Raw genomic sequence first — 24,400 nt, forward strand, 5'->3', positions numbered from 1 at the left:
TGGTCATCTTGCATTGTGATGACAGTGGTCATGTAGAATTTTGATGAAAGGTATCATGGAGCACTGTGATGACAAAGGCCAAGGAACATTTTGATGACAAGTGTCATTGAGCAATGGGATGACACGGGAATGGAGTATTATGATGACAAGTGTTCTGGAGCATTGTGATGACAAGGGCATGGAGCATTGTGATGACAGGGGCCATGGAGCATTGTGATGACAACGGCATGGAGCATTGTGATGACACGGGCATGGAGCATTGTAATGATAGGCTATCTGGAGCATTGTGATGAAAAGTGGATGGAGCATTTTGATGACAGGATCCAAGGAGCATTGTGCTGACAATGGCATGGAGCATTGTGATGAAAAGGGTACTGGAGCACTGCGAGGAAAGGAATCATGGGTCATTGTGATGACAGGGGTCATGGAGCTTTGTGATGACAAGGGTCATGGAGCATTGTGATGACACGGTCAAGGAACATTGCGATGACAAGAATTCTGGAGCATTGTGATGAAAGGGCATGGAGCATTGTGATTAAAGGTGAGAAGGAGCATTGTGATGATATGGGCAGAGAACTTTGTGATGACAGGGGTCATGGAGCTTTTTGGTAAGAGAGGCCTTGGAGATTTGTGATGGCAGGCGTCATGGGGCATTGTGATGACAGCGGTCTTGGAACATTGTGATGAAAGGGGTCATGGAGCACTGTGATTACAGGGGCCATGGAACATTGTGAATACAAAGGCTATGGAGCATTGAGATGACAGTGTTCATGGAGCATGGTGATGAAAGTGATCATGGCGCACTGTGATGAAAGAGATCATGGAGCAATATGATAACAGGGGCCATGGATCATTGTGATGACAGGTGTATTGGAGCATTGTGATGAAAGCAGTCATGGATCATTGTGATGACATGTGTCCTGGAACACTGTGATGACACGGTTCATCGAGTATTGTGATGAAAAGGGTCAGAGCGAATTGTGACGACAGGTGTCATGGGGCATTGTGATGACATTGATCATCTAGGAATTGTGATGAAAGGTGTCATGGAGCACTGTGATGCCTGGGGGCATGAAGCATTGTTATGAAAATTGTCCTGGATTATTGTGATGACAGCAGTCATGGAGAATTGTGATGACAGGGATTATGCAGCATTGTGTTGACAACGGTATGGACTATTGTGATGACAATGGTTATGGAGCAATGTGATGAAAGTTTTTATGGAACATCGTGATGAAAATTGCCTGGGAGCATTGTGACGATAAAGGCCATGGAGCAATGTGATGACAAGTGTCATGGAGCATTGTAATGAAAGGTTTCATTGTGCACTGTGATGACAAGGGGGATGGAGTATTGTGATGAATCTGGTCCTGGAGCATTGTGATAACAAAAGTCATGTAGCTTTGTGATGACAGGCATCATGGAGCATTGTGAAGAAAGGGGCCATGGGAAATTGTAATGACAATAGAGAAATGTGATGAAAATGGTCAGCGAGCGTTATGATTAAAGTGGTCATTGAGAAATGTGATGAAAAGCGACATAGAGCATTGTGATGACAAAGGTCATGGAGAACTGTGATGACCAGGGTCATGTAGCATTGTGATGACACGGTCATGGAACATTGTGATGACAAGAATTCTGGAGCATTGTGATGACAAGGGCCATGGAGCATTGTGATGCCACGGTCATGGAACATTGTGATGACAAGAATTCTGGAGCATTGTGAGGAAACAGGCATGGAGCATTGTGATTATAGGGGACATGGAGCATTGTGATGACATGGGCCATGGAGCATTGTGAAGACAAGATTCATGGAGCATTGTGATGACACGGGCATGAAGCATGGTGATGACAAAAGACCTGAAGCATTGTGATGACAAGGGCATGGAGCATTGTGATTACAGGAGACATGGAGCATTGTGATGACATAGGCAGGGATCATTGTGATTACAGGGATCATGGAGCATTGTGATGACAAGTGTCATCCAATATTGTGCTGACACAGATCATGGAGCATTTTGATGAGAGTGGCCTTGGAGCACAATGATGAGAGACGTCATGGGGCATTATGGTGACAGTGGTCAAGGAGCCTTGTGCTGAAAGTGTTCATGGAGCAACGCGATTATCGGGACAATGGAGCACTGTGAATACAAAGGCCATGGAGCATTGAGATAACAGAGTTCATGGAGCATTGTGATGAAAGTGGTCATGGATCACTGTGATGAGAAGTGTCCTGGAACTTAGTGATGACACGGTTCATACAGCCTTGAGATGACAAGGGCCAAGGCGAATTGTGATGACATTGGTCATCTTGGATTGTGATGACAGTGGTCATGTAGAATTTTGATTAAAGGTATCATGGAGCAGTGTGATGACAAAGGCCAAGGAACATTTTGATGACAAGTGTCATTGAGCAATGGGATGACATGGGAATGGAGTATTATGATGATAAGTGTTCTGGAGCACTGTGATGACAAGGGCATGGAGCATTGTGATTACAGGGGCCATGGAGCATTGTGATGACAACGGCATGGAGCTTTGTGATGACACGGGCATGGAGCATTGTAATGATAGGCTATCTGGAGCATTGTAATGAAAAGGGGACAGAGAATTTTGATGAGATGGTCCAAGGAGAATTGTGCTGACAATGACATGGCGCATTGTGATGAAAAGGGTACTGGAGCACTGTGAGGAAAGGAGTCATGGGTCATTGTGATGACAGGGGTCATGGAGCTTTTTGGTAAGAGAGGCCTTGGAGATTTGTGATGGCAGGCGTCATGGGGCATTGTGATGACAGCGGTCTTGGAGCATTGTGATGAAAGGGGTCATGGAGCACTGTGATTACAGGGGCCATGGAGCATTGTGAATACAAAGGCTATGGAGCATTGAGATGACAGTGTTCATGGAGCATTGTGATGAAAGTGATCATGGATCATTGTGATGACAAGTGTCCTGGAACCTTGTGATGACACGTTTCATGGAGCATTGTGGTGACAAGGACCATGGCGAATTGTGATGACATCTGTCATGGGGCATTGTGATGACAGTGGTCATCTAGAATTGTGATGAATGGTAACATGGAGCACTGTGATGACAGGGGCCATGGAACATTGTGATGACAAAGGCCATGGAGCATTGTGATGACAAGTGTCATGGGGCAATTTGAAGACATTGGCATGGAGCATTATGATGACAAGTGTTCTGGAGCATTTTGATGACAAGGGCATGGAGCTTTGTGATGAGAGGGGCCATGGAACATTGTGATGACAGGCGTCATGAGGCATGGTGATGACAGTGGTCATGGAGCACTGTGATGAAAGAGATCATGGAGCAATATGATAACAGGGGCCATGGATCATTGTGATGACAGGTGTATTGGAGCATTGTGATGAAAGTAGTCATGGATCATTGTGATGACATGTGTCCTGGAACACTGTGATGACACGGTTCATCGAGTATTGTGATGACAAGGGTCAGAGCGAATTGTGTCGACAGGTGTCATGGGGCATTGTGATGACATTGATCATCTAGGAATTGTGAAGAAAGGTGTCATGGAGCACTGTGATGACTGGGGGCATGAAGCATTGTTATGAAAATTGTCCTGGATTATTGTGATGACAGCAGTCATGGAGAATTGTGATGACAGGGATTATGCAGCATTGTGTTGACAACGGTATGGACTATTGTGATGACAATGGTCATGGAGCAATGTGATGAAAGTCTTTATGGAACATCGTGATGAAAAGTGCCTGGGAGCATTGTGACGATAAAGGCCATGGAGCAATGTGATGACAAGTGTCATGGAGCATTGTAATGAAAGGTTTCATTGTGCACTGTGATGACAAGGGGGATGGAGTATTGTGATGAAACTGGTCCTGGAGCATTGTGATAACAAAAGCCATGGAGCTTATTGATGACAGGCATCATGGAGCATTGTGAAGAAAGGGGCCATGGCGAATTGTAATGACAATAGAGAAATGTGATGAAAATGGTCAGCGAGCATAGTGATTAGAGTGGTCATTGAGAAATGTGATGAAAAGCGACATAGAGCATTGTGATGACAAAGGTCATGGAGAACAGTTATCACCAGGCTATTGAAGCATTGTGATGACACGGTCATGGAACATTGTGATGACAAGAATTCTGGAGCATTGTGATGAAAAGGGCCATGGAGCATTGTGATGTCACGGTCAAGGAACATTGTGATGACAAGAATTCTGGGGCATTGTGAGGAAACAGGCATGGAGCATTGTGATTATAGGGGACATGGAGCATTGTGATGACATGGGCAGGGAACACTGTGATGACAGGTGTTATGGAGCAATGTGATGACAAGTGTCGTGGAGCATTGTGATGAGAGGGGCCTTGGAGAATTGTGATGACAATGGTCATGGAGCATTGTGATGACATGGGCCATGGAGCATTGTGAAGACAAGATTCATGGAGCATTGTGATGACACGGGCATGAAGCATGGTGATGACAACAGACCTGGAGCATTGTGATGACAAGGGTATGGAGCATTGTGATTACAGGAGACATGGAGCATTGTGATGACATTGGCAGGGATCATTGTGATTACGGGGATCATGGAGCATTGTTGTGACAAGTGTCATCCAATATTGTGCTGACCCAGATCATGGAGCATTTTGATGAGAGTGGCCTTGGAGCACAGTGATGAGAGACGTCATGGGGCATTATGTTGACAGTGGTCAAGGAGCCTTGTGCTGAAAGTGTTCATGGAGCAACGCGATTATCGGGACAATGGAGCATTGTGAATACAAAGGCCATGGAGCATTGAGATAACAGAGTTCATGGAGCATTGTGATGAAAGTGGTCATGGATCACTGTGATGACAAGTGTCCTGGAACCTAGTGATGACACGGTTCATACAGCCTTGAGATGACAAGGGCCAAGGCGAATTGTGATGACACCTGTCATGGGGCATTGTGCTGATACTGGTCATCTTGCATTGTGATGACAGTGGTCATGTAGAATTTTGATTAAAGGTATCATGGAACACTGTGATGTCAAAGGCCAAGGAACATTTTGATGACAAGTGTCATTGAGCAATGGGATGACACGGGAATGGAGTATTATGATGACAAGTGTTCTGGAGCATTGTGATGACAAGGGCATGGAGCATTGTGATTACAGGGGCCATGGAGCATTGTGATGACAATGGCATGGAGCACTGTGTTGACACGGGCATGGAGCATTGTAATGATAGGCTATCTGGAGAATTGTGATGAAAAGGGGATGGAGCATTTTGATGACAGGATCCAAGGAGCATTGTGCTGACAATGGCATGGAGCATTGTGATGAAAAGGGTACTGGAGCACTGTGAGGAAAGGAGTCATGGATCATTGTGATGACAGGGGTCATGGAGCTTTGTGATGACAAGGGTCATGGAGCATTGTAATGACACGGTCAAGGAACATTGCGATGACAAGAATTCTGGAGCATTGTGATGAAAGGGCATGGAGCATTGTGATTAAAGGTGACAAGGAGCATTGTGATGATATGGGCAGAGAACTTTGTGATGACAGGGGTCATGGAGCATTGTGATGAAAGTGTCATGGAACATTGGGCTGACAGGGATCATGGAGCTTTTTGGTAAGAGAGGCCTTTTGAGATTTGTGATGGCAGGCCTCATGGGGCATTGTGATGACAGCGGTCTTGGAGCATTGGGATGAAAGGGGTAATGGAGCACTGTGATTACAGGGGCCATGGAGCATTGTGAATACAAAGGCTATGGAGCATTGAGATGACAGGGTTCATGTAGCATTGTGATGAAAGTGATCATGGATCATTGTGATGACAAGTGTCATGGGGCATTTTGATGACATTGGCATGGAGCATTTTGATGACAAGAGTTCTGGAGCATTTTGATGAAAAGGGCAGGGAACATTGTGATGACTGGGTTCATGGAGCATTGTGATGAAAGAGGTCATGGAGCATTGAGATGACAGGCCTCATGAGGCATGGTTTTGACAGTGGTCATGGAGCATTGTGATGAAAGAGATCGTGGAGCAATATGATAACAGGGGACATGGATCATTGTGATGACATGTGTACTGGAGCATTGTGTTTAAAGTAGTCATGGATCATTGTGATGACATGTGTCCTGGAACACTGTGATGACACGGTTCATCGAGTATTGCGATGACAAGGGTCATAGCGAATTGTGACGACAGGTGTCATGGGGCATTGTGATGACATTGATCATCTAGGAATTGTGATGAAAGGTGTCATGGAGCACTGTGATGACTGGGGGCATGAAGCATTTTTATGAAAATTGTCCTGGATTATTGTGATGACAGCAGTCATAGAGAATTGTGATGACAGGGATTATGCAGCATTGTGTTGACAAGGGTATGGACTATTGTGATGACAATGGTCATGGAGCAATGTGATGAAAGTATTCATGGAACATCGTGATGAAAAGTGGCTGGGAGCATTGTGACGATAAACGCCATGGAGCATTGTGATGACAAGTGTCATGGAGCATTGTAATGAAAGGTTTCATTGTGCACTGTGATGACAAGGGGGATGGAGTATTGTGATGAAACTGGTCCTGGAGCATTGTGGTAACAAAAGCCATGGAGCTTATTGATGACAGGCATCATGGAGCATTGTGAAGAAAGGGGCCATGGCGAATTGTAATGACAATAGAATAATGTGATGAAAATGGTCAGCGAGCATAGTGATTAAAGTGGTCATTGAGAATTGTGATGAAAAGCGACATAGAGCATTGTGATGACAAAGGTCATGGAGAACAGTGATGACCAGGGTCATGTAGCATTGTGATGACACAGTCATGGAACATTGTGATGACAAGAATTCTGGAGCATCGTGAGGAAAAAGGCAGGGAGCATTTTGATTATAGGGGACATGGAGCATTGTGATGACATGGGCAGGGAACACTGTGATGACAGGTGTTATGGAGCAATGTGATGACAAGTGTCGTGGAGCATTGTGATGAGAGGGGCCTTGGAGAATTGTGATGACAGGGGTCATGGAGCATTGTGAAGACAAGATTCATGGAGCATTGTGATGACACGGGCATGAAGCATGGTGATGATAACAGACCTGGAGCATTGTGATGACAAGGGCATGGAGCATTGTGATTACAGGAGACATGGAGCACTGTGATGACATTGGCAGGGATCATTGTGATTCCAGGGATCATGGAGCATTGTGAGGACAAGTGTCATCCAATATTGTGCTGACACAGATCATGGAGCATGGTGATGAGAGTGGCCTTGGAGCACAGTGATGAGAGACGTCATGGGGCATTATGGTGACAGTGGTCAAGGAGCATTGTGATGAAAGTGGTCAAGGAGCATTGTGATGAAAATGTTCATGGAGCGACGGGATTATCGGGACAATGGAGCATTGTGAATACAAAGGCCATGGAGCATTGAGATAACAGAGTTCATGGAGCATTGTGATGAAAGTGGTCATGGATCATTGTGATGACAAGTGTCCTGGAACCTAGTGATGACACGGTTCATAAAGCCTTGAGATGACAAGGGCCAAGGCGAATTGTGATGACACGTGTCATGGGGCATTGTGATGATATTGGTCATCTTGCATTGTGATGACAGTGGTCATGTAGAATTTTGATTAAAGGTATCATGGAGCACTGTGATGACAAAGGCCAAGGAACATTTTGATGACAAGTGTCATTGAGCAATGGGATGACACGGGAATGGAGTATTATGATGACAAGTGTTCTGGAGCATTGTGATGACAAGGGCATGGAGCATTGTGATTCCAGGGGCCATGGAGCATTGTGATGACAACGGCATGGAGCATTGTGATGACACGGGCATGGAGCATTGTAATGATAGGCTATCTGGAGCATTGTGATGAAAAGTGGATGGAGCATTTTGATGACAGGATCCAAGGAGCATTGTGCTGACAATGGCATGGAGCATTGTGATGAAAAGGGTACTGGAGCACTGTGAGGAATGGCGTCATGGATCATTGTGATGACAGGGGTCATGGAGCTTTGTAATGACAAGCGTCATGGAGCATTGTGATGACACGGTCAAGGAACATTGCGATGACAAGAATTCTGGAGCATTGTGATGAAAGGGCATGGAGCATTCTGATTAAAGGTGACAAGGAGCATTGTGATGATATGGGCAGAGAACTTTGTGATGACAGGGGTCATGGAGCTTTTTGGTAAGAGAGGCCTTGGAGATTTGTGATGGCAGGCGTCATGGGGCATTGTGATGACAGCGGTCTTGGAGCATTGTGATGAAAGTGATCATGGATCATTGTGATGAGAAGTGTCCTGGAACCTTGTGATGACACGGTTCATGGAGCATTGTGATGACAAGGACCATGGCGAATTGTGATGACATCTGTCATGGGGCATTGTGATGACAGTGGTCATCTAGATTTGTAATGAAAGGTATCATGGAGCATAGTGATGACAGGGGCCATGGAACATTGTGATGACAAAGGCCATGGAGCATTGTGATGACAAGTGTCATGGGGCATTTTGATGATATTGGCATGGCGCATTATGATGACAAGTGTTCTGGAGCATTTTGATGACAAGGGCATGGAGCATTGTGATGAAAGGGGCCATGGAGCATTGAGATGACAGGCGTCATGAGGCATGGTGATGACAGTGGTCATGGAGCACTGTGATGAAAGAGATCATGGAGCAATATGATAACAGGGGCCATGGATCATTGTGATGACAGGTGTATTGGAGCATTGTGATGAAAGTAGTCATGGATCATTGTGATGACATGTGTCCTGGAACACTGTGATGACACGGTTCATCGAGTATTGTGATGAAAAGGGTCATAGCGAATTGTGACGACAGGTGTCATGGGGCATTGTGATGACATTGATCATCTAGGAATTGTGATGAAAGGTGTCATGGAGCACTGTGATGACTGGGGGCATGAAGCATTGTTATGAAAATTGTCCTGAATTATTGTGATGACAGCAGTCATGGAGAATTGTGATGACAGGGATTATGCAGCATCGTGTTGACAACGGTATGGACTATTGTGATGACAATGGTCATGGAGCAATGTGATGAAAGTTTTTATGGAACATCGTGATGAAAAGTGCCTGGGAGCATTGTGACGATAAAGGCCATGGAGCAATGTGATGACAAGTGTCATGGAGCATTGTAATGAAAGGTTTCATTGTGCACTGTGATGACAAGGGGGATGGAGTATTGTGATGAAACTGGTCCTGGAGCATTGTGATAACAAAAGCCATGGAGCTTATTGATGACAGGCATCATGGAGCATTGTGAAGAAAGGGGCCATGGCGAATTGTAATGACAATAGAGAAATGTGATGAAAATGGTCAGCGAGCATAGTGATTAGAGTGGTCATTGAGAATTGTGATGAAAAGCGACATAGAGCATTGTGATGACAAAGGTCATGGAGAACAGTTATCACCAGGCTATTGAAGCATTGTGATGACACGGTCATGGAACATTGTGATGACAAGAATTCTGGAGCATTGTGATGAAAAGGGCCATGGAGCATTGTGATGTCACGGTCAAGGAACATTGTGATGACAAGAATTCTGGGGCATTGTGAGGAAACAGGCATGGAGCATTGTGATTATAGGGGACATGGAGCATTGTGATGACATGGGCAGGGAACACTGTGATGACAGGTGTTATGGAGCAATGTGATGACAAGTGTCGTGGAGCATTGTGATGAGAGGGGCCTTGGAGAATTGTGATGACAATGGTCATGGAGCATTGTGATGACATGGGCCATGGAGCATTGTGAAGACAAGATTCATGGAGCATTGTGATGACACGGGCATGAAGCATGGTGATGACAACAGACCTGGAGCATTGTGATGACAAGGGTATGGAGCATTGTGATTACAGGAGACATGGAGCATTGTGATGACATTGGCAGGGATCATTGTGATTACGGGGATCATGGAGCATTGTTGTGACAAGTGTCATCCAATATTGTGCTGACCCAGATCATGGAGCATTTTGATGAGAGTGGCCTTGGAGCACAGTGATGAGAGACGTCATGGGGCATTATGTTGACAGTGGTCAAGGAGCCTTGTGCTGAAAGTGTTCATGGAGCAACGCGATTATCGGGACAATGGAGCATTGTGAATACAAAGGCCATGGAGCATTGAGATAACAGAGTTCATGGAGCATTGTGATGAAAGTGGTCATGGATCACTGTGATGACAAGTGTCCTGGAACCTAGTGATGACACGGTTCATACAGCCTTGAGATGACAAGGGCCAAGGCGAATTGTGATGACACCTGTCATGGGGCATTGTGCTGATACTGGTCATCTTGCATTGTGATGACAGTGGTCATGTAGAATTTTGATTAAAGGTATCATGGAACACTGTGATGTCAAAGGCCAAGGAACATTTTGATGACAAGTGTCATTGAGCAATGGGATGACACGGGAATGGAGTATTATGATGACAAGTGTTCTGGAGCATTGTGATGACAAGGGCATGGAGCATTGTGATTACAGGGGCCATGCAGCATTGTGATGACAACGGCATGGAGCACTGTGTTGACACGGGCATGGAGCATTGTAATGATAGGCTATCTGGAGAATTGTGATGAAAAGGGGATGGAGCATTTTGATGACAGGATCCAAGGAGCATTGTGCTGACAATGGCATGGAGCATTGTGATGAAAAGGGTACTGGAGCACTGTGAGGTAAGGAGTCATGGATCATTGTGATGACAGGGGTCATGGAGCTTTGTGATGACAAGGGTCATGGAGCATTGTAATGACATGGTCAAGGAACATTGCGATGACAAGAATTCTGGAGCATTGTGATGAAAGGGCATGGAGCATTGTGATTAAAGGTGACAAGGAGCATTGTGATGATATGGGCAGAGAACTTTGTGATGACAGGGGTCATGGAGCATTGTGATGAAAGTGTCATGGAACATTGGGCTGACAGGGATCATGGAGCTTTTTGGTAAGAGAGGCCTTTTGAGATTTGTGATGGCAGGCCTCATGGGGCATTGTGATGACAGCGGTCTTGGAGCATTGGGATGAAAGGGGTAATGGAGCACTGTGATTACAGGGGCCATGGAGCATTGTGAATACAAAGGCTATGGAGCATTGAGATGACAGGGTTCATGTAGCATTGTGATGAAAGTGATCATGGGTCATTGTGATGACAAGTGTCATGGGGCATTTTGATGACATTGGCATGGAGCATTTTGATGACAAGAGTTCTGGAGCATTTTGATGAAAAGGGCAGGGAACATTGTGATGACTGGGTTCATGGAGCATTGTGATGAAAGAGGCCATGGAGCATTGAGATGACAGGCCTCATGAGGCATGGTTTTGACAGTGGTCATGGAGCATTGTGATGAAAGAGATCGTGGAGCAATATGATAACAGGGGACATGGATCATTGTGATGACATGTGTACTGGAGCATTGTGTTTAAAGTAGTCATGGATCATTGTGATGACATGTGTCCTGGAACACTGTGATGACACGGTTCATCGAGTATTGCGATGACAAGGGTCATAGCGAATTGTGACGACAGGTGTCATGGGGCATTGTGATGACATTGATCATCTAGGAATTGTGATGAAAGGTGTCATGGAGCACTGTGATGACTGGGGGCATGAAGCATTTTTATGAAAATTGTCCTGGATTATTGTGATGACAGCAGTCATAGAGAATTGTGATGACAGGGATTATGCAGCATTGTGTTGACAAGGGTATGGACTATTGTGATGACAATGGTCATGGAGCAATGTGATGAAAGTATTCATGGAACATCGTGATGAAAAGTGGCTGGGAGCATTGTGACGATAAACGCCATGGAGCATTGTGATGACAAGTGTCATGGAGCATTGTAATGAAAGGTTTCATTGTGCACTGTGATGACAAGGGGGATGGAGTATTGTGATGAAACTGGTCCTGGAGCATTGTGGTAACAAAAGCCATGGAGCTTTGTGATGACAGGCATCATGGAGCATTGTGAAGAAAGGGGCCATGGCGAATTGTAATGACAATAGAATAATGTGATGAAAATGGTCAGCGAGCATAGTGATTAAAGTGGTCATTGAGAATTGTGATGAAAAGCGACATAGAGCATTGTGATGACAAAGGTCATGGAGAACTGTGATGACCAGGGTCATGTAGCATTGTGATGACACAGTCATGGAACATTGTGATGACAAGAATTCTGGAGCATCGTGAGGAAAAAGGCAGGGAGCATTGTGATTATAGGGGACATGGAGCATTGTGATGACATGGGCAGGGAACACTGTGATGACAGGTGTTATGGAGCAATGTGATGACAAGTGTCGTGGAGCATTGTGATGAGAGGGGCCTTGGAGAATTGTGATGACAGGGGTCATGGAGCATTGTGAAGACAAGATTCATGGAGCATTGTGATGACACGGGCATGAAGCATGGTGATGATAACAGACCTGGAGCATTGTGATGACAAGGGCATGGAGCATTGTGATTACAGGAGACATGGAGCACTGTGATGACATTGGCAGGGATCATTGTGATTCCAGGGATCATGGAGCATTGTGAGGACAAGTGTCATCCAATATTGTGCTGACACAGATCATGGAGCATGGTGATGAGAGTGGCCTTGGAGCACAGTGATGAGAGACGTCATGGGGCATTATGGTGACAGTGGTCAAGGAGCATTGTGATGAAAGTGGTCAAGGAGCATTGTGATGAAAATGTTCATGGAGCGACGGGATTATCGGGACAATGGAGCATTGTGAATACAAAGGCCATGGAGCATTGAGATAACAGAGTTCATGGAGCATTGTGATGAAAGTGGTCATGGATCATTGTGATGACAAGTGTCCTGGAACCTAGTGATGACACGGTTCATAAAGCCTTGAGATGACAAGGGCCAAGGCGAATTGTGATGACACGTGTCATGGGACATTGTGATGATATTGGTCATCTTGCATTGTGATGACAGTGGTCATGTAGAATTTTGATTAAAGGTATCATGGAGCACTGTGATGACAAAGGCCAAGGAACATTTTGATGACAAGTGTCATTGAGCAATGGGATGACACGGGAATGGAGTATTATGATGACAAGTGTTCTGGAGCATTGTGATGACAAGGGCATGGAGCATTGTGATTCCAGGGGCCATGGAGCATTGTGATGACAACGGCATGGAGCATTGTGATGACACGGGCATGGAGCATTGTAATGATAGGCTATCTGGAGCATTGTGATGAAAAGTGGATGGAGCATTTTGATGACAGGATCCAAGGAGCATTGTGCTGACAATGGCATGGAGCATTGTGATGAAAAGGGTACTGGAGCACTGTGAGGAATGGCGTCATGGATCATTGTGATGACAGGGGTCATGGAGCTTTGTAATGACAAGCGTCATGGAGCATTGTGATGACACGGTCAAGGAACATTGCGATGACAAGAATTCTGGAGCATTGTGATGAAAGGGCATGGAGCATTCTGATTAAAGGTGACAAGGAGCATTGTGATGATATGGGCAGAGAACTTTGTGATGACAGGGGTCATGGAGCTTTTTGGTAAGAGAGGCCTTGGAGATTTGTGATGGCAGGCGTCATGGGGCATTGTGATGACAGCGGTCTTGGAGCATTGTGATGAAAGTGATCATGGATCATTGTGATGAGAAGTGTCCTGGAACCTTGTGATGACACGGTTCATGGAGCATTGTGATGACAAGGACCATGGCGAATTGTGATGACATCTGTCATGGGGCATTGTGATGACAGTGGTCATCTAGATTTGTAATGAAAGGTATCATGGAGCATAGTGATGACAGGGGCCATGGAACATTGTGATGACAAAGGCCATGGAGCATTGTGATGACAAGTGTCATGGGGCATTTTGATGATATTGGCATGGCGCATTATGATGACAAGTGTTCTGGAGCATTTTGATGACAAGGGCATGGAGCATTGTGATGAAAGGGGCCATGGAGCATTGAGATGACAGGCGTCATGAGGCATGGTGATGACAGTGGTCATGGAGCACTGTGATGAAAGAGATCATGGAGCAATATGATAACAGGGGCCATGGATCATTGTGATGACAGGTGTATTGGAGCATTGTGATGAAAGTAGTCATGGATCATTGTGATGACATGTGTCCTGGAACACTGTGATGACACGGTTCATCGAGTATTGTGATGAAAAGGGTCATAGCGAATTGTGACGACAGGTGTCATGGGGCATTGTGATGACATTGATCATCTAGGAATTGTGATGAAAGGTGTCATGGAGCACTGTGATGACTGGGGGCATGAAGCATTGTTATGAAAATTGTCCTGAATTATTGTGATGACAGCAGTCATGGAGAATTGTGATGACAGGGATTATGCAGCATCGTGTTGACAACGGTATGGACTATTGTGATGACAATGGTCATGGAGCAATGTGATGAAAGTTTTTATGGAACATCGTGATGAAAAGTGCCTGGGAGCATTGTGACGATAAAGGCCATGGAGCAATGTGATGACAAGTGTCATGGAGCATTGTAATGAAAGGTTTCATTGTGCACTGTGATGACAAGGGGGATGGAGTATTGTGATGAAACTGGTCCTGGAGCATTGTGATAACAAAAGCCATGGAGCTTTGTGATGACAGGCATCATGGAGCATTGTGAAGAAAGGGCCCATGGCGAATTGTAATGACAATAGAGAAATGTGATGAAAATGGTCAGCGAGCATAGTGATTAGAGTGGTCATTGAGAATTGTGATGAAAAGCGACATAGAGCATTGTGATGACAAAGGTCATGGAGAACAGTGATGACCAGGGTATTGAAGCATGGTGATGCCACGGTCATGGAACATTGTGATGACAAGAATTCTGGAGCATTGTGAGGAAACAGGCATGGAGCATTGTGATTATAGGGGACATGGAGCATTGTGATGACATGGGCAGGGAACACTGTGATGACAGGTGTTATGGAGCAATGTGATGACAAGTGTCGTGGAGCATTGTCATGAGAGGGGCCTTGGAGAATTGTGATGACCATGGTCATGGAGCATTGTGATGACATGGGCCATGGAGCATTGTGAAGACAAGATTCATGGAGCATTGTGATGACACGGGCATGAAGCATGGTGATGACAACAGACCTGGAGCATTGTGATGACAAGGGTATGGAGCATTGTGATTACAGGAGACATGGAGCATTGTGATGACATTGGCAGGGATCATTGTGATTACGGGGATCATGGAGCATTGTGATGACAAGTGTCATCCAATATTGTGCTGACCCAGATCATGGAGCATTTTGATGAGAGTGGCCTTGGAGCACAGTGATGAGACACGTCATGGGGCATTATGGTGACAGTGGTCAAGGAGCATTGTGATGAAAGTGTTCATGGAGCAACGGGATTATCGGGACAATGGAGCATTGTGAATACAAAGGCCATGGAGCATTGAGATAACAGAGTTCATGGAGCATTGTGATGAAAGTGGTCATGGATCACTGTGATGACAAGTGTCCTGGAACCTAGTGATGACACGGTTCATACAGCCTTGAGATGACAAGGGCCAAGGCGAATTGTGATGACACCTGTCATGGGGCATTGTGCTGATACTGGTCATCTTGCATTGTGATGACAGTGGTCATGTAGAATTTTGATTAAAGGTATCATGGAACACTGTGATGTCAAAGGCCAAGGAACATTTTGATGACAAGTGTCATTGAGCAATGGGATGACACGGGAATGGAGTATTATGATGACAAGTGTTCTGGAGCATTGTGATGACAAGGGCATGGAGCATTGTGATTACAGGGGCCATGCAGCATTGTGATGACAACGGCATGGAGCACTGTGTTGACACGGGCATGGAGCATTGTAATGATAGGCTATCTGGAGAATTGTGATGAAAAGGGGATGGAGCATTTTGATGACAGGATCCAAGGAGCATTGTGCTGACAATGGCATGGAGCATTGTGATGAAAAGGGTACTGGAGCACTGTGAGGTAAGGAGTCATGGATCATTGTGATGACAGGGGTCATGGAGCTTTGTGATGACAAGGGTCATGGAGCATTGTAATGACATGGTCAAGGAACATTGCGATGACAAGAATTCTGGAGCATTGTGATGAAAGGGCATGGAGCATTGTGATTAAAGGTGACAAGGAGCATTGTGATGATATGGGCAGAGAACTTTGTGATGACAGGGGTCATGGAGCATTGTGATGAAAGTGTCATGGAACATTGGGCTGACAGGGATCATGGAGCTTTTTGGTAAGAGAGGCCTTTTGAGATTTGTGATGGCAGGCCTCATGGGGCATTGTGATGACAGCGGTCTTGGAGCATTGGGATGAAAGGGGTAATGGAGCACTGTGATTACAGGGGCCATGGAGCATTGTGAATACAAAGGCTATGGAGCATTGAGATGACAGGGTTCATGTAGCATTGTGATGAAAGTGATCATGGGTCATTGTGATGACAAGTGTCATGGGGCATTTTGATGACATTGGCATGGAGCATTTTGATGACAAGAGTTCTGGAGCATTTTGATGAAAAGGGCAGGGAACATTGTGATGACTGGGTTCATGGAGCATTGTGATGAAAGAGGCCATGGAGCATTGAGATGACAGGCCTCATGAGGCATGGTTTTGACAGTGGTCATGGAGCATTGTGATGAAAGAGATCGTGGAGCAATATGATAACAGGGGACATGGATCATTGTGATGACATGTGTACTGGAGCATTGTGTTTAAAGTAGTCATGGATCATTGTGATGACATGTGTCCTGGAACACTGTGATGACACGGTTCATCGAGTATTGCGATGACAAGGGTCATAGCGAATTGTGACGACAGGTGTCATGGGGCATTGTGATGACATTGATCATCTAGGAATTGTGATGAAAGGTGTCATGGAGCACTGTGATGACTGGGGGCATGAAGCATTTTTATGAAAATTGTCCTGGATTATTGTGATGACAGCAGTCATAGAGAATTGTGATGACAGGGATTATGCAGCATTGTGTTGACAAGGGTATGGACTATTGTGATGACAATGGTCATGGAGCAATGTGATGAAAGTATTCATGGAACATCGTGATGAAAAGTGGCTGGGAGCATTGTGACGATAAACGCCATGGAGCATTGTGATGACAAGTGTCATGGAGCATTGTAATGAAAGGTTTCATTGTGCACTGTGATGACAAGGGGGATGGAGTATTGTGATGAAACTGGTCCTGGAGCATTGTGGTAACAAAAGCCATGGAGCTTTGTGATGACAGGCATCATGGAGCATTGTGAAGAAAGGGGCCATGGCGAATTGTAATGACAATAGAATAATGTGATGAAAATGGTCAGCGAGCATAGTGATTAAAGTGGTCATTGAGAATTGTGATGAAAAGCGACATAGAGCATTGTGATGACAAAGGTCATGGAGAACTGTGATGACCAGGGTCATGTAGCATTGTGATGACACAGTCATGGAACATTGTGATGACAAGAATTCTGGAGCATCGTGAGGAAAAAGGCAGGGAGCATTGTGATTATAGGGGACATGGAGCATTGTGATGACATGGGCAGGGAACACTGTGATGACAGGTGTTATGGAGCAATGTGATGACAAGTGTCGTGGAGCATTGTGATGAGAGGGGCCTTGGAGAATTGTGATGACAGGGGTCATGGAGCATTGTGAAGACAAGATTCATGGAGCATTGTGATGACACGGGCATGAAGCATGGTGATGATAACAGACCTGGAGCATTGTGATGACAAGGGCATGGAGCATTGTGATTACAGGAGACATGGAGCACTGTGATGACATTGGCAGGGATCATTGTGATTCCAGGGATCATGGAGCATTGTGAGGACAAGTGTCATCCAATATTGTGCTGACACAGATCATGGAGCATGGTGATGAGAGTGGCCTTGGAGCACAGTGATGAGAGACGTCATGGGGCATTATGGTGACAGTGGTCAAGGAGCATTGTGATGAAAGTGGTCAAGGAGCATTGTGATGAAAATGTTCATGGAGCGACGGGATTATCGGGACAATGGAGCATTGTGAATACAAAGGCCATGGAGCATTGAGATAACAGAGTTCATGGAGCATTGTGATGAAAGTGGTCATGGATCATTGTGATGACAAGTGTCCTGGAACCTAGTGATGACACGGTTCATAAAGCCTTGAGATGACAAGGGCCAAGGCGAATTGTGATGACACGTGTCATGGGACATTGTGATGATATTGGTCATCTTGCATTGTGATGACAGTGGTCATGTAGAATTTTGATTAAAGGTATCATGGAGCACTGTGATGACAAAGGCCAAGGAACATTTTGATGACAAGTGTCATTGAGCAATGGGATGACACGGGAATGGAGTATTATGATGACAAGTGTTCTGGAGCATTGTGATGACAAGGGCATGGAGCATTGTGATTCCAGGGGCCATGGAGCATTGTGATGACAACGGCATGGAGCATTGTGATGACACGGGCATGGAGCATTGTAATGATAGGCTATCTGGAGCATTGTGATGAAAAGTGGATGGAGCATTTTGATGACAGGATCCAAGGAGCATTGTGCTGACAATGGCATGGAGCATTGTGATGAAAAGGGTACTGGAGCACTGTGAGGAATGGCGTCATGGATCATTGTGATGACAGGGGTCATGGAGCTTTGTAATGACAAGCGTCATGGAGCATTGTGATGACACGGTCAAGGAACATTGCGATGACAAGAATTCTGGAGCATTGTGATGAAAGGGCATGGAGCATTCTGATTAAAGGTGACAAGGAGCATTGTGATGATATGGGCAGAGAACTTTGTGATGACAGGGGTCATGGAGCTTTTTGGTAAGAGAGGCCTTGGAGATTTGTGATGGCAGGCGTCATGGGGCATTGTGATGACAGCGGTCTTGGAGCATTGTGATGAAAGTGATCATGGATCCTTGTGATGAGAAGTGTCCTGGAACCTTGTGATGACACGGTTCATGGAGCATTGTGATGACAAGGACCATGGCGAATTGTGATGACATCTGTCATGGGGCATTGTGATGACAGTGGTCATCTAGATTTGTAATGAAAGGTATCATGGAGCATAGTGATGACAGGGGCCATGGAACATTGTGATGACAAAGGCCATGGAGCATTGTGATGACAAGTGTCATGGGGCATTTTGATGATATTGGCATGGCGCATTATGATGACAAGTGTTCTGGAGCATTTTGATGACAAGGGCATGGAGCATTGTGATGAAAGGGGCCATGGAGCATTGAGATGACAGGCGTCATGAGGCATGGTGATGACAGTGGTCATGGAGCACTGTGATGAAAGAGATCATGGAGCAATATGATAACAGGGGCCATGGATCATTGTGATGACAGGTGTATTGGAGCATTGTGATGAAAGTAGTCATGGATCATTGTGATGACATGTGTCCTGGAACACTGTGATGACACGGTTCATCGAGTATTGTGATGAAAAGGGTCAGAGCGAATTGTGACGACAGGTGTCATGGGGCATTGTGATGACATTGATCATCTAGGAATTGTGATGAAAGGTGTCATGGAGCACTGTGATGACTGGGGGCATGAAGCATTGTTATGAAAATTGTCCTGAATTATTGTGATGACAGCAGTCATGGAGAATTGTGATGACAGGGATTATGCAGCATCGTGTTGACAACGGTATGGACTATTGTGATGACAATGGTCATGGAGCAATGTGATGAAAGTTTTTATGGAACATCGTGATGAAAAGTGCCTGGGAGCATTGTGACGATAAAGGCCATGGAGCAATGTGATGACAAGTGTCATGGAGCATTGTAATGAAAGGTTTCATTGTGCACTGTGATGACAAGGGGGATGGAGTATTGTGATGAAACTGGTCCTGGAGCATTGTGATAACAAAAGCCATGGAGCTTTGTGATGACAGGCATCATGGAGCATTGTGAAGAAAGGGCCCATGGCGAATTGTAATGACAATAGAGAAATGTGATGAAAATGGTCAGCGAGCATAGTGATTAGAGTGGTCATTGAGAATTGTGATGAAAAGCGACATAGAGCATTGTGATGACAAAGGTCATGGAGAACAGTGATGACCAGGGTATTGAAGCATGGTGATGCCACGGTCATGGAACATTGTGATGACAAGAATTCTGGAGCATTGTGAGGAAACAGGCATGGAGCATTGTGATTATAGGGGACATGGAGCATTGTGATGACATGGGCAGGGAACACTGTGATGACAGGTGTTATGGAGCAATGTGATGACAAGTGTCGTGGAGCATTGTCATGAGAGGGGCCTTGGAGAATTGTGATGACCATGGTCATGGAGCATTGTGATGACATGGGCCATGGAGCATTGTGAAGACAAGATTCATGGAGCATTGTGATGACACGGGCATGAAGCATGGTGATGACAACAGACCTGGAGCATTGTGATGACAAGGGTATGGAGCATTGTGATTACAGGAGACATGGAGCATTGTGATGACATTGGCAGGGATCATTGTGATTACGGGGATCATGGAGCATTGTGATGACAAGTGTCATCCAATATTGTGCTGACCCAGATCATGGAGCATTTTGATGAGAGTGGCCTTGGAGCACAGTGATGAGAGACGTCATGGGGCATTATGGTGACAGTGGTCAAGGAGCATTGTGATGAAAGTGTTCATGGAGCAACGGGATTATCGGGACAATGGAGCATTGTGAATACAAAGGCCATGGAGCATTGAGATAACAGAGTTCATGGAGCATTGTGATGAAAGTGGTCATGGATCACTGTGATGACAAGTGTCCTGGAACCTAGTGATGACACGGTTCATACAGCCTTGAGATGACAAGGGCCAAGGCGAATTGTGATGACACGTGTCATGGGGCATAGTGATGACATTGGTCATCTTGCATTGTGATGACAGTGGTCATGTAGAATTTTGATGAAAGGTATCATGGAGCACTGTGATGACAAAGGCCAAGGAACATTTTGATGACAAGTGTCATTGAGCAATGGGATGACACGGGAATGGAGTATTATGATGACAAGTGTTCTGGAGCATTGTGATGACAAGGGCATGGAGCATTGTGATGACAGGGGCCATGGAGCATTGTGATGACAACGGCATGGAGCATTGTGATGACACGGGCATGGAGCATTGTAATGATAGGCTATCTGGAGCATTGTGATGAAAAGTGGATGGAGCATTTTGATGACAGGATCCAAGGAGCATTGTGCTGACAATGGCATGGAGCATTGTGATGAAAAGGGTACTGGAGCACTGCGAGGAAAGGAATCATGGGTCATTGTGATGACAGGGGTCATGGAGCTTTGTGATGACAAGGGTCATGGAGCATTGTGATGACACGGTCAAGGAACATTGCGATGACAAGAATTCTGGAGCATTGTGATGAAAGGGCATGGAGCATTGTGATTAAAGGTGAGAAGGAGCATTGTGATGATATGGGCAGAGAACTTTGTGATGACAGGGGTCATGGAGCTTTTTGGTAAGAGAGGCCTTGGAGATTTGTGATGGCAGGCGTCATGGGGCATTGTGATGACAGCGGTCTTGGAACATTGTGATGAAAGGGGTCATGGAGCACTGTGATTACAGGGGCCATGGAACATTGTGAATACAAAGGCTATGGAGCATTGAGATGACAGTGTTCATGGAGCATGGTGATGAAAGTGATCATGGCGCACTGTGATGAAAGAGATCATGGAGCAATATGATAACAGGGGCCATGGATCATTGTGATGACAGGTGTATTGGAGCATTGTGATGAAAGCAGTCATGGATCATTGTGATGACATGTGTCCTGGAACACTGTGATGACACGGTTCATCGAGTATTGTGATGAAAAGGGTCAGAGCGAATTGTGACGACAGGTGTCATGGGGCATTGTGATGACATTGATCATCTAGGAATTGTGATGAAAGGTGTCATGGAGCACTGTGATGCCTGGGGGCATGAAGCATTGTTATGAAAATTGTCCTGGATTATTGTGATGACAGCAGTCATGGAGAATTGTGATGACAGGGATTATGCAGCATTGTGTTGACAACGGTATGGACTATTGTGATGACAATGGTCATGGAGCAATGTGATGAAAGTTTTTATGGAACATCGTGATGAAAATTGCCTGGGAGCATTGTGACGATAAAGGCCATGGAGCAATGTGATGACAAGTGTCATGGAGCATTGTAATGAAAGGTTTCATTGTGCACTGTGATGACAAGGGGGATGGAGTATTGTGATGAATCTGGTCCTGGAGCATTGTGATAACAAAAGTCATGTAGCTTTGTGATGACAGGCATCATGGAGCATTGTGAAGAAAGGGGCCATGGGAAATTGTAATGACAATAGAGAAATGTGATGAAAATGGTCAGCGAGCGTTATGATTAAAGTGGTCATTGAGAAATGTGATGAAAAGCGACATAGAGCATTGTGATGACAAAGGTCATGGAGAACTGTGATGACCAGGGTCATGTAGCATTGTGATGACACGGTCATGGAACATTGTGATGACAAGAATTCTGGAGCATTGTGATGACAAGGGCCATGGAGCATTGTGATGCCACGGTCATGGAACATTGTGATGACAAGAATTCTGGAGCATTGTGAGGAAACAGGCATGGAGCATTATGATTATAGGGGACATGGAGCATTGTGATGACATGGGCCATGGAGCATTGTGAAGACAAGATTCATGGAGCATTGTGATGACACGGGCATGAAGCATGGTGATGACAAAAGACCTGAAGCATTGTGATGACAAGGGCATGGAGCATTGTGATTACAGGAGACATGGAGCATTGTGATGACATAGGCAGGGATCATTGTGATTACAGGGATCATGGAGCATTGTGATGACAAGTGTCATCCAATATTGTGCTGACACAGATCATGGAGCATTTTGATGAGAGTGGCCTTGGAGCACAATGATGAGAGACGTCATGGGGCATTATGGTGACAGTGGTCAAGGAGCCTTGTGCTGAAAGTGTTCATGGAGCAACGCGATTATCGGGACAATGGAGCACTGTGAATACAAAGGCCATGGAGCATTGAGATAACAGAGTTCATGGAGCATTGTGATGAAAGTGGTCATGGATCACTGTGATGAGAAGTGTCCTGGAACTTAGTGATGACACGGTTCATACAGCCTTGAGATGACAAGGGCCAAGGCGAATTGTGATGACATTGGTCATCTTGGATTGTGATGACAGTGGTCATGTAGAATTTTGATTAAAGGTATCATGGAGCAGTGTGATGACAAAGGCCAAGGAACATTTTGATGACAAGTGTCATTGAGCAATGGGATGACACGGGAATGGAGTATTATGATGATAAGTGTTCTGGAGCACTGTGATGACAAGGGCATGGAGCATTGTGATTACAGGGGCCATGGAGCATTGTGATGACAACGGCATGGAGCTTTGTGATGACACGGGCATGGAGCATTGTAATGATAGGCTATCTGGAGCATTGTAATGAAAAGGGGACAGAGAATTTTGATGAGATGGTCCAAGGAGAATTGTGCTGACAATGACATGGCGCATTGTGATGAAAAGGGTACTGGAGCACTGTGAGGAAAGGAGTCATGGGTCATTGTGATGACAGGGGTCATGGAGCTTTTTGGTAAGAGAGGCCTTGGAGATTTGTGATGGCAGGCGTCATGGGGCATTGTGATGACAGCGGTCTTGGAGCATTGTGATGAAAGGGGTCATGGAGCACTGTGATTACAGGGGCCATGGAGCATTGTGAATACAAAGGCTATGGAGCATTGAGATGACAGTGTTCATGGAGCATTGTGATGAAAGTGATCATGGATCATTGTGATGACAAGTGTCCTGGAACCTTGTGATGACACGTTTCATGGAGCATTGTGGTGACAAGGACCATGGCGAATTGTGATGACATCTGTCATGGGGCATTGTGATGACAGTGGTCATCTAGAATTGTGATGAATGGTAACATGGAGCACTGTGATGACAGGGGCCATGGAACATTGTGATGACAAAGGCCATGGAGCATTGTGATGACAAGTGTCATGGGGCAATTTGAAGACATTGGCATGGAGCATTATGATGACAAGTGTTCTGGAGCATTTTGATGACAAGGGCATGGAGCTTTGTGATGAGAGGGGCCATGGAACATTGTGATGACAGGCGTCATGAGGCATGGTGATGACAGTGGTCATGGAGCACTGTGATGAAAGAGATCATGGAGCAATATGATAACAGGGGCCATGGATCATTGTGATGACAGGTGTATTGGAGCATTGTGATGAAAGTAGTCATGGATCATTGTGATGACATGTGTCCTGGAACACTGTGATGACACGGTTCATCGAGTATTGTGATGACAAGGGTCAGAGCGAATTGTGTCGACAGGTGTCATGGGGCATTGTGATGACATTGATCATCTAGGAATTGT

The sequence above is a fragment of the Balaenoptera borealis genome, assembly GCF_965194805.1.
Source record: "Balaenoptera borealis genome assembly, chromosome: 7".
Lineage (NCBI taxonomy): Eukaryota > Metazoa > Chordata > Mammalia > Artiodactyla > Balaenopteridae > Balaenoptera > Balaenoptera borealis.